This window comes from Cydia splendana, chromosome 13 (assembly GCF_910591565.1).
Source record: "Cydia splendana chromosome 13, ilCydSple1.2, whole genome shotgun sequence".
In the NCBI taxonomy this organism is placed as follows: domain Eukaryota; kingdom Metazoa; phylum Arthropoda; class Insecta; order Lepidoptera; family Tortricidae; genus Cydia; species Cydia splendana.
This window is the reverse complement of record NC_085972.1, coordinates 2,357,350-2,370,964: the sequence shown is the minus strand read 5'-3', so window position 1 is coordinate 2,370,964 and position 13,615 is coordinate 2,357,350.

The window sequence follows — 13,615 nt, the reverse complement described above, 5'->3', positions numbered from 1 at the left end:
GGAATTCAGGGATTCCCCAAAAATTACTTAGTTTTAAGTTACATATACAAATAATTCACGAAAAACCGTTATTGTGGCATATTTTTGTTCATCTGAAAAAAAAACCTAATTTAGAAAAAAAACCATGGTGCCAGGTTTTTTTTTATGTTTTTTTTCATAAATTTGAAAAAAAAACATTTGGTTTTTTTTCTGTTTGCAACCCTAAGAAGGTGTAGCTCACTATTTCAGTAAAAGCTTATTCACAGTATTCACTCTTGACTTGAAGACACCAATTGTAATTATATCGATTAATCGAGCTCGACTTATTTAATATAATCTAATGTACGTTTTGTACCTAACACCTTTTAATTTATATTTTTTATTTATGTAGTTGTAGCCTTTTGTACCTATAGCACCTCCTTAATATACACTACATTAGTGGTTCTCCCTTGGATTGCTAGAGGACGATAAACATTGGGACTCAACTTTAGAGGAAGCTGCGTTGTGCGATTCTCCCTTCAAGCTGCGTGAACTTTTCATAATAATGTTCGTTTTTTGTCAACTTACTGACCCGTTAAGTCTCTGGGAAAAATATAAGGACAGTTTTTCGGACGACATTAAACGGCAACTTGAGAGAGAATTGCAAAATGGTGCGGAGTTTTACATGGATGAAGTGTTCAGTGTGTGTGATTTGCTGATACCTAGCGGAGGTGTCACGGTTTACCTCGGGGTGGGTTTGCTGATACCTAGCGGAGGTGTCACGGTTTACCTCGGGGTGGGCTTGCTGATGCTGATACCTAGCTACTGCTTCTCTGTGTACATCAGGGTTCATTTTTTGGTAATTGCTTACGGCAGCTTGGTGATCTGATGATTTGTTTTCCATATATTTATTTGCGGCAGCTTTTAGTTGTTTGTTCCGTGTAGTATTCGTGAACCTGGCACGGCGTTTTTTAGTAACTGTTTTGGTAGCGGTAAGAGATAATGATGAGTCTGATTCTAAATGGGGTGGTAATCTTCTCATTCCTTCTAGTGGTAATCTTCTTGGCAACCACAGAGAGGAGTGAAGAAGGGGGCTCTGATATTGTGGGTCTTACGAGTAATTCACTGCGAATATATACGTCAAAATGACCGCTGGACAAATCACTTGAAAATCTTAGTCGGCCCACCGGATTACCCACAGTACCAACTCTCATATATAGCTCATTATTGCGGTAAACTTCGAAAACCCACGGAAACAGTTGTCCTGCCGCTACCAACTCGCAGAGACTACCGTAAGTAAACGGGCGCGACATTTCAAGGCAGTATTCAACGGAGCTGGAGTAATTACTTATCACCGTTACTGTTAATGAGACATAATAACAAACTCCTCCCAGTTGGCCACCACGTGACTAACGATTTGCTCGCGCACCTCCCTGGCCATCACCTGCGTATCATACAGAAGATAGGAGATGGCGCGAAACAGCCGGCCTAGCCAAGGTTACAATCGCTATCGCTTCGACAACGAAAAGCATTATGTCTCTCTATCACTCTTCCATATTAGCGCGACAGTGACAGTTGCGTTTCGATCGCTACGGAGAGTAAGCGATTGGCATCTTGGCTACGCGGCCTGACAGGCTCCATCTCCAATTATAGGTACTACGGTGTGAGCCAACATGGTCCCATCAATATCCAACAATTCAACAGCCATTGTAGGTATTCGTGAAATTTTCCCTGAGCTAATAGCTAAAAAAATTTACTTTAAGGCATTGCATTCTCAAAAGTCTGGATCACGTGTGGCTGTAAATCAGCGTGTATGTTACAACCGTCTATGCTATCTTCGTAATTAGCATTCCCCACCAGGGGCCATAGTTCACGTCGGCTACGTTATATTTTAATCTTGATCCCATTTTTGTAATTAGCGTCCCACAAAACCATGGAAATGATACCCATATTGATATTTTGAAATTTCAACCCCATTGCACCCCCACCAGGGGGATGATTGTTCACTTCGGCTACGTTAATTTTAATTTTGATGCCATTTTTGTTATTAGCGTCTCAAAATACTATGAAAACGATACCCATATTGATATTTTGAGATATCAACCCTATTGGGGACTTTTCCCCCTCTTAGGGGTTCAATTTTCAAAAAACCTGAAACACGTGTTTACTCATTTATCTTTAGGAATACTCCTGTGAAATTTGGAATAAAATAGTCTAACTAATCTTGTTTCCCCATACAAACTTTGGACCCCCATTTCACTCCTTTAGGGGATGAATTTTGAAAAATCCTTTCTTAGTGGACCCCTAGACCTTATAAGGAATCTAGTTGCCAAATTTGGACTTTCTAGTCCCAGCGGTTTGGACTGTGCGTTGATTTAAGTCAGTCAGTCAGTCAGGTCTTTCACGTTTATATATTTAGATTATTTGATGATGATGATGAGGATGAACGACTACTTCGTCCTCATTTATAATCAGGCTATTTTGTCTCAATTTTAAATTACATAAAACGATAGTGAATAGAATCAGGCGTTACTTTGCGGAAATCCATACTAATTAAAACCAAAATATTACTTTGCTAATCCGCGAAAAGATAACGTGCTAGTCAATCAGTGCTAACCCGTTATACTTACTTGCGTATTTTTACATGACTGATTGACTAGCACGTTATCTTTTCGCGGATTAGCAAAGTAATATTTTGGTTTTAACATAAAACGATGTTTTAATATATTCAAATCAAAGCTCGACAACAAATCGATTATATTATAGTTCATGTCATGTCAAGCGTTTTGATTTAGGTTTCAGATACAAAATAAATCATACTTACTTAATGGCGCAGTGACCCAAAATGAGTCTTGGCCTGCGACACGAGTACACGCCAGTTGTCTCGATCCTGTGCCATCTCCCGCCAGTTATCGGCATGGGCCATGGAGATCGTGCAAGTCCGCTTCAACAGCATCGCCCCAGCGGTACCTGGGACGTCCGATCGGCCTCCGCCCTACTGAACGCAGGGACCGTATAACCGGTTTTATTAAATACCTGTATAAAAACTGTCAAACGAATACCGGTTAAAATGTTATACCTATATTGGAATTACAGGTATTGCTGTCATTCCGTTTTTATCTTTATCGCTATTTGTACACTAATTGACATAATGAAATACCGGTATTCATTAATACCTCAATAATAACAGGTATTCAGTATTCCGGTAATGGTTTTCGTATTTAATACCGGTATTCATTGCACTTGATCAAAAAGTAACCATAAACTTTGCGACAAGAGGTTAAAGTTGTTGTTAAGTCCTCATGCTAATATTGATCGCTGTACAAGCGAAAGATTTCATAATTTAACCACGAGCGTAGCAAGTGGTTCGAAATCTGTAAAGTTGAGCGTTGCGACCGTTTCAAGGCACGAGGTTAATTAATGAATTAATGAAAAGAATTAATCCCAGAAAACATATCCATATGAAATATGAGCGCCGCGCCGGCGCGCCGCCGCCGCCGCCAAAATTTTCGCGTCGCCGCCGCCGACGCTGCGCTATCGGCGTGGCATCGGCGTGACCTTGTTAGATACTAGAGTCTGTCTAAGCTAACTTTGCACCGATTTGAACAGAACAAAGTGAGGGAGTGTTACTATAATATAAACGTCATATTTTCATAGAAATTTGACATTACCGATGATATTTACACACGTTGTCGTTGCAAATGCTATGCAGATTAGTTTGATCGGGAATTTATTTTTAACAAGCAGAAACGTCTGCGAACGATGCTATTAAGCTTACCTTGACCTATAATATGGTGAAAAGATTTGCTGGCTATGGATGAGGTCTTGGTGGCTCAGATGGCAGAGCGCTGGAGTATCAATCCAGAGGCCGTGAGTTCAAGTCTCACTCAAGACAGTAATTTTTCCACTTTTAAATTTATTCTAAGCTTAATAGCATCGTCTGCAGACGTTTCTGCTTGTTAAAAATTAAAATTAATAGATATTAGACTGCATGCTTTCTCTTGTCTATGCTTAAGCTAAACAAGTGGCAGTAATTAGCGAATCGGTGACGAGGCAATGGCAATGAATAAGAAATAGGTGATATGGAGCCTAACCTACTACGTCTATTCCAGAACATATCCTCAACAATTGAATGTAAAGGTATGGGCACGATAGTTGAAGTCAAGCACACAACAACAAAATCATGTAATGACAGCTAGATTTTGAAATTAATATTCTTTTTAGTGTTCCGTATTTCATACCAATATCAAGTTGATATCAACTGCAAAAAAGTTTCTTGAAGGTTTTTTTATAGACTTTTAATATCGTACGTTTAAGTCACATTTACTCATTGATTCATTCATACTATTTTTGCGATTAGTAGGTACTCTGTGCGTGCAGTGTGTGTAATCATTCACCTCTCCTGGCGATACGTACATATAATAACTATGTATTATATTTGACTATAGCTACCCGCACTGCCTTCGCACGGATTACACAAAACCTTAACAAATTGTACACCTAAACTAAAGCTTCCTCAAAAATCTTTCTATTGATAGCTGAAATCCGCATGAAAATCAGTTGAGTAGGTTTTGAGTTCATCGTAAACATACATTCATATAATTACAGACAGACGCGGCGGGGGACTTTGTTTTATAAGGTGTAGTGAATTAGTGATAGATTCAATTAACAGTAACCTCACAATATAAAGATTATTTATTGAATTATGGTAGGAAAAAAGTTTTTATGGCATGAACTGTAGATAAGCAGCATAATGAAAAGACGTCTAGTATTTTGGACGTTGCCGAGTAGTACTTTATATGCATAAGGTTTTTTTTGTCAAATTCATGTTTTTTTTTAAATAATTATAGAATAATTGCCTTTTTTGTTACAAATACACTTACTGATAATGTCAACTTATGTTATGAACTAAAGTAAAACCTATTATTTTTATATTTTTCCAAAAACTTTATAGCTCGTAGGTGGTAAAATTTTACCAGTCATTGGCGTCATTTTATTAACATTAAATCAAACTTAGCGGGGTATCGTAGGATGCAGCAACATCTGAGCAATGGTAATAATGCACGCAATTTCATCAATATTTTCGTAAGAAAATTCTCAAAATAAATCGGGTCTGTCTCTTGATGTCTTGATGAACGCACAGGAAAAAAAATCCGTAATAATATTTTTTTATCTATTTGGTTCATTACGTTGTAATACGACAAGTAATGACTTTTTAAAAGGTTTTGAAACACCTAAAATCCCTCTGTTTAATTCATATTCATATTCATAAAAACTACCAGAAAATTTGATAATTTTACTCTTCGCATACTTGGCAATGTCCAACATACTGGACTTAGCAAAAGTGCCGTGTAATCGACAACGGTTAAAACACTGGACATTATACTTTGTAAATGTGTTTTACCCATAGGTACATGGTACATACAACACATTTTTATGTAAATCGTACTGCCACATAAGAAATAGTTAGTATGGTGTTGGTGCGACATAAAATAGTAGAAATTAAATTATATAACCAAAAAATTTCCGTAAGTACGTAATTATTGCCATGTTTAAGTAAGTATTTTACGTCAAAAATGTGAGAGTTACGTAGGAAGTGGCGCCCGCAATAATTTTCAACTATTTCTTATCGGACAACCTATTACATATTTTAACGCTGCATAATACTGTCTTATAAAAAAATATTCGGCGCGAATTTTAAACTACCGGGGGCGGCGGCGGCGCGCGGACTCCTTTTATTGCGGCGGCGCACACGTCTAATCGGCGCTCATATCTTTGAGATTATAAACTACATACATAATAAAATACAATTCAATCAACAAAAAAACAATGAAATGAATCAAATGAACGCTATTAAATATTTATCATTCAAAATCATCACCTAACGGCTAATTTCACCAGCCAACATGAAAACGGGTATTCTAAGATCCGGATCTTAAGTATTTACAACTTTACAAGCGGGCCGGACAACGTCCTTGACGAGTAGCGAAGGAACGAATCGTGGTACTACTACAACCGGTATTGGCACTTACTTATTACCGGTAATAGCTTTACGAGTAAACTATCAAATATTGGTATTTGTTGTCAATTGGCTAAACCGATAACACTATTGAATACCGGTATTCGAATACCTCTATTCAGAGCTTAAGTGATATAAATACCCAAATTCAAATTACACCGGTTATACCTCAATAATAACCTGTAGTCAGAATACCGGTAACGGTCCCTGACTGAACGTCCCAGGTATGCCCTTTTAGCGCCACGATCCTCCTCCATCCTCCAGTCTCACCGAGCCAGCGGAGACGGTGAGCCTTTGCCTCGCCTATAATATTGGGTGCAGCCACAAGATCTGCCAGCCAATATAAGTCATAGTTTCAGTAAAACATTAAACAGACCATCCCAGAAAAATGACCTGGCAAGATTTGTAATTATATAAAACGGGTTTTTTTTTAATAAAAATAAGTTTCTATTTTAAAAATGCACATGAATGAGTATGTGTCAGTAGTCAGTAGTAAGTTCCAATACACGTTTGTTGTTTATTTTTCTTTGATAAATATAAGCTTAATAAAAATAAGATTATCTCTTGTATTTTTTTAAGTATTAAATTAATTTAAGTCGCAGACATGTCACCTTGGTGTCTTGGAATTATTGGACTAAATGTATTTATATTTCGAAGATATCCCAAGAGCCGATGGATAAATCATAAATATTCACCAGGCATCAAATAAGTGTGTTAATCCTGACATGTAAGACGATCTGATCCTTTATCATGAATTATATTTATTCTACATTTATATTTATAGTACTGTATTATTCACTGAGGTGTTAATTTGCTATTAATTAAATTACAGTAACGACGAGATTTTATGTGAAATTCGTAGAAATTCTATTAAGAACAAATATTTTATATAAGGGTAATATTAATATTGATTGCATAGGCATAATACCTAACTAAATTATTATATGTAATGCTATGTGATATGGTTATCATATCAACTACAGTTTAAGTCGCTATTTCAAATATCCGAATAAATTTCATATTATGTTATTTACTTACTTAGATAGATTTTTATAAATTTCACGAAGGAATTCCTTGGGAAATATATATATGATGTCTAATTTACATACGTTGCAATTTATGTCCTTAACTTTCGTTAACATAGTAAAGGTACATTAATTAATTTGCTTTATTACTTCTTTATCGTCATAATTTGTGATTGTAAATTTCAATGACCTATTTTCATTTTTGCTCGACTAGTTTTCGGAGTTTTATTTCTGTTATACTGATTCATTTACTTTTTCAATCATTAGAATTTGTCTGCCGAAATATGATTTACAAACTAATTATTTCCTAGGTTAAGTATATATTATGTGTTTGTTAACAAAGTTGGTTACAAAATGTCTTTCATCTTCAACATAAATATAGCGCCATTCACGTGTTTCGCAAACTGAAACCACCTTTCCGTGACAACCCTTAGCCGAGAATACTTATCAAATGATAAATGCGTGATTCTTCCTTTGATGTGTGACATATGTGAGTGAAAACAGGAAGACACGTGACAGAGGGCTTACCGCGAACCCCGTTCGACGTGTTACCTCCCTGGCACGCTTATGTATGAATTTACAAGTGCGACAGAGAGGTAATACGTCGAACGTGGTTCGCGGTAGGCCCTCAGCATGAGACCCGAAATTACCACTTCAAACGAACCTCAGAGGCTTGGTTACGTTACGCTGTACATTACGTGTGTACGTGTCAAAACAAACTATTAACGAATTAAAATCAGTTTAAAAATGGCGCAGTTACCGGAGAAGTCATAAGCTATTAAGCTAAATGGAGAACTACTTTTTTTATTAATAATTCAGCTGGTAATACTAACTAAAAGTATACATATTTGATTCCTAAATATTTCGCTTAAATCACTTCTTTACTAAAGATGACTGTGTCTAAACATGATGACAAATATCTAAACGATGATAAGTAAATGAAGATTGTACAGTCTTATCACTGTACATGCATTTCGGAATCTACCTAATTAGCTGCACGTACATATCGTACATGGTATTACGTGATTATCATCCGTATTAGAGTCGCACGTTCTTCACGTTTTGTCGAACAGCAACTCTAATGGCGGAAACAAGATAGTCAACGATATAAAAACTGCTGTCCAGACAAGAGAGATATAGACGCATCTTAGGTTCCTGAGAAGGAGGGTCACCTTACTTACTTGTATCTTAACTTACAATATATCTACGTCATCACTACAAGTGCTCTTTGCTGTGCTGCTCACCACCAACCCACCTGAAGCTGGACCCTCGGAACCACATTCGGCCCCGAGGGTCCAGCCCACCTAAAGTTACTAGTGTACCAGCTAACTGGCTGCTACATTAAATGGTCCTTCGAACCTCTCCGTGTCCTGCGGCTTCAACAAAAGGTATTTAGTGTTTTTGTTGCTCTATTGCGGTAGCGAATCGGTTTGCTGGCTTCCCACAAGCGGGTTCCACCAGTGAATTGAGAAGGCGCATATATCGTATTTGGGGTGCAAAAGCATTAGTTACCTGTGGACCAGGGACATCGGACTGAACCAGCGCAATTACAGTCGTCGGGGTACAACGAATCAAGCCACAACTTTAACTAACTACAACTTCAAGCAACTTCAACTAACTACAACTTCAAGCAACTTTAACTTCAAGCAACTTCAACTAACTACAACTTCAAGCAACTTTAACTTCAAGCAACTTCAACTTCAAGCAACTTCAACTAACTACAACTTCAAGCAACTTCAACTAACTACAACTTCAAGCAACTACAACTAACTACAACTTCAAGCAACTTCAACTTCAAGCAACTAACTACAACTTCAAGCAACTAACTACAACTTCAAGCAACTAACTGCAACTTCAAGAAACTAACTACAACTTCAAGCAACTTACTGCAACTTCAAGCAACTAACTACAACTTCAAGCGTCAACAAAACGTCAACTTATAACCAGCTACAAGGAACTTCAAGAATTTAGCTAAACTCAACTAACTTCAACTTTAAAGCGTCTCGACTGAAGCTTCAACTTAAACTAACTACAAGCAGCTAACTTCAAGCGTACGAACTTGTTTACTGCATCAACGAACTTCAACTTCAAGCATCTATCACTACAAGTAAACTTCAAGCAATTAGCAAGCAATGGCAAGTAGTGTCAATTATCAGGTGATTGTTTTCTACTGAAAACTATCTTAACTAACTTAATCATGAGCACTCTCGAGCAGCAAAAGGTCAGTTTTGAAAACATAAAGACCTTGTGCACGAACTACAAAAAGGATGGCGCATCCAGGAAGAGTCAGGAGTACCTAAATAAGAGACTGACAACACTGGCAGATTTGTGGGAAGATTTTAGGCACCGACATGAGTTACTGGAGCAGGAAATAGATGATAAAACAATCGAGTACTTCACGGGCGACATATACGGGAAAACTGAAGCTATGTATGAGTCAACCAAGAAGGATATTTTGGAACGATTGCTCTCTCATAACCAGGAAAAAATCAAGGGGAATAAGGTCGACTTTAGCTTAACAGAAGTTGACGAAGAATGCCAGGATGACGAAGGCAAGCTTCGGGAGCTGCTTAATAAGCAGGAGTGCAACTTTAAAGCAATCGATAGAGCCATGTCTAAAGTAGACATCAACGAAATTTCCCAGAAGTGGGAGTTAGAGGATCATCTCAGTATCTTAAAGTCAAAATGGGAACCCATTGACAAGCACCACTGGGAGTTAGATGCCATCCTGAAAGGCTCTAACGAGCACTATTACAGTCTGTTCGTTAACATGGAGCACAAGTACGACGAGCTGAAAAGGAGACTGAATAGCAAGATCTGGTCGGTGGCTCATTATCAACATTCAGCCCCGAGAGTCCAGGTTCCTGAGTTCGCAGGGAACTATAGTCAATGGGTGTCATTTAAAGACCTTTTTCTGGAAACTATTCATAACAACCCTGCTATTAACAAAGCTCAGAAGATGCAGCATTTGAAAACTAAGCTAAGAGGCGAGGCCGAGAGATTGGTGCAGCACTTAACTATAAGCGCCGAGAATTACTCCTCCTGTTGGGAACTGTTGACCCAACGATATGATAACAAGCGTCTGCAATTTACTTCATATGTCAACGCCATGCTGAATCTATCTGTCATTCATAATCCGGATGCGCACAGTTTGAAAAAGATGCACGATGTAATATTGGAGTGTCTCAACGGGCTTGCTAATATCGGCGTTGAAATAAGCACATGGGATCCGATGATTGTGCATCTTATGTCGCTGAAACTTGACTCGTCGTCCTTCAATGATTATCTAAAGGAGCTTCAGAACCAGAGGGAACTGCCGGCTCTAGCCGATTTCTTATCTTTCTTGGAAAGCAGATTTATGGCATATGAAACTATGAAGAATCAGAAGAAAGAAGGAATTAACTATACATCTAACTACCAGAAACCAGCAATATCCAGTAAATCAGCTTACAACAAATCATGGCAAGTTAAAAAGTCATTAAGCTATAAGCCGGAGTTGCCGAAAAGCTACCACACAACATATGGAAATTGTGCCTTATGCGAGGGAAATCACATTTTAATGCAGTGTCCAAGATTTATTGACCTAGACCCGTTCCAGCGTAATGCAACTGTTGCAAGGTTGCGCGTCTGCAAAAATTGCTTATACAGTCACGGAAGCGATGAGTGTAAGTCGGTAAAAACGTGCAAGGAGTGCAATATGCGTCACCATACGCTGTTGCATAATCCGACGAAAAGAAACGTGTCAGCTAACTACAATAGAGGTAATTCATTGGGTCAGCGGCCGGCGGCTTCAAGTTCACGCCCATCGTGCAATCATTTATCGGGGGACGGATCAGAGGCACTGCTAACTACGGTCCTGGTAAAGGTGCAGGCAATCGACGGAACTTACGTCATTCTTCGGGCCCTTTTAGATCAATGCAGTCAAGTTAATCTTATTAATGAAAACGCCGCTCAGTTACTTAAACTGCCGAGGAACAAGCTTGGCGGCATTATATCTGGAGTTGGAGGATCCAAGGATTGTAAAGGACGGGTGCGACTGAATTGCAAGTCTATCTATTCAGACTACGTCTTTGAAGCTAGAGCATTGGTTGTGAATAGGATAACTAATAGCTTGCCCAATTCTACGTTTGAAAGGAAGAGCTGGGCACACTTGAAAGATTTAAAACTCGCCGATCCTGATTACAATGTATCCCGCAAGATTGACTTACTGCTCGGATCAGGTGTCTACGCTAAGGTCATCCTAGACGGACTCCGTAGAGGTAATCAAGGGCCGCCTCTTGCGCAAGAGACTCAACTTGGGTGGATCTTGAGCGGAGATCTCGAAACATTGAATTGTCATGTAACCATCTTAAACTTAGAAGAAATAACTAAATTCTGGGAGACTGAGGACATTACACAGGATACCTCGGACATTACTGTGGACGACCACTGCGAAACTTATTACAAGCAAACTGTGCAACGAGCGCCGGATGGGAGGTACATCGTCCGGGTGCCGTTTCACCCCAACTATGAGGAAAAGCTGGGGAATTCGAAAGCTGTTGCGATATCGCAATTTCTTCAGCTTGAAAAAAGGCTTCAGAAGAAAGCGAAGCTTGCGCAGATGTACAGAGACTTCATTAAAGAGTATGCTGACATGGGGCACATGAAGCTCTCAACTCCAGGCAAATTCCCTGAGTATTATCTACCTCATCATGGAGTACTCCGGGACAGTTCCACAACTAAGCTGCGGGTGGTCATCAATGCTTCCCAAAATACAACTAGCGGCTATAGTCTAAATAGTCTGCAGTACAAAGGTCCTAATCTTCAAAAGGACATTCAAGGTCTCATTATGAAATGGAGGACTTATAGATTTGCCTACACGGCAGACATAGCCAAGATGTACCGCTGTATATGGATAGCCGAAGAACAGCACTCCCTTCAAAAAATTATATGGCGTAACTCGCCTACTGAAAGGCTGAGAGAGTATGATTTATGTACAGTTTCTTACGGTACAAAGAGCGCGCCCTGGCTGGCGATCAGGACCTTGAAGCAATTGGCTATCGATGACGGTCACAAGTATCCCGCAGCAGCGAACGCATTGCTTAACGAATTCTACGTTGATGACTTGATTAGCGGACATCATTCGCTCGACGCAGCTAAGGAGCTTCAAACTGCACTTATTGACTTGCTGAGCGGAGGAGGGATGAATTTAAGGAAGTGGTCCGCGAACCATCCCATACTTTTGCAAAACTTAAGGGAAGATCAAGTTTCGACCTCCGAAGTCTTTGACTTTAAGAACGAGCAGTCTACGAAAGCACTCGGGCTCTCATGGAATCCCCATAGCGACACATTTACGTTTAGCTGGGACTTGGATGCAAGGAAAACTAAACTGTTAACTAAGCGAGTGCTGTTATCCGAGATTTCACGGTTATATGATCCTATAGGATTCTGGGCTCCGATAACGATCACAGCAAAACTGCTCTTTCAACAAGTCTGGTTGGAGCAGCTTTCCTGGGAGGAAGAGCTGCCGAAGGATCTTCAAGACCACTGGGCAAGATTTAAAACAGAGCTAACACAAATAAAAAGTATTAAACTACAACGATGGGTCGGTACGACAGAGAACGCGATACATTTATTCGGTTTCTGTGATGCAAGCGAAAAAGCTTATTCATGTGTAGTGTACACGAAAGCACTTAACGAACAAGGTGAGGCGATCATCACTCTAGTCGCGGCAAAAACAAGAGTCGCACCTTTGGCCAATAAGAAATCCCTGCCGAAGTTGGAGCTGGCCGGCGCCTTGCTCTTATCGCAGCTAGTCAAGAAGATAAGAGACGCGTTGGCAGGATATTCCGTAACTATACATGCGTGGTGTGACTCACAGGTAGCTTTGGCCTGGATACAAGGGGATATTTCGAAGTGGGAGAAATATGTAGCGAATCGTGTTGTAAAGATCAAGGAGATAATTCCAGCCGAGCGGTGGAGCTACATTAAGTCTGAGCAAAATGCAGCGGACTGCGCATCACGGGGACTTTACCCTAGCAAGCTTATTAACTTGCGACTTTGGTGGGACGGACCCGAATTCTTGAAGACATTTGACGGGCAAGTTGAAGAAAAAGGTCCGTCAATGTTGTTTGCAACGAACATGTGCACTATAAAAGAAGCAAAGAGACCAATTTGCGAACATAGTAAATATATTGCGAACGAATTGTTGCGCAAGTATAGTTCATTTAGTCGTGTTGTACGGGTCATTGGATGGATATTACGTTTCATAACAGCAGCTAGCAAAATAAAACCTGACGCTGCATATCTAACTACGAGTGAGCTGGCAAAGGCGACTGAACTTATTATAAAATGTGCGCAGCGCATGGATTTTGAAGACGAATGTAAACAACTATTGAAGAAACAATTGATCACGAAACAATCGAATCTGATCAAGCTTAATCCATACATGGATGATAAGGGTATCATCAGGCTTGGAGGTCGTCTAAGCAAGTCGAACTTGCCTCCCGGGATGAAGAACCCGATCATTTTGTCAAATAAGGGGCGAATTACTGAATTAATCATCGATCGAGCTCATGGAATGACGCTTCATGGAGGAGCACGGTTAACTTTGTTCCATATCAGACAGCGATAT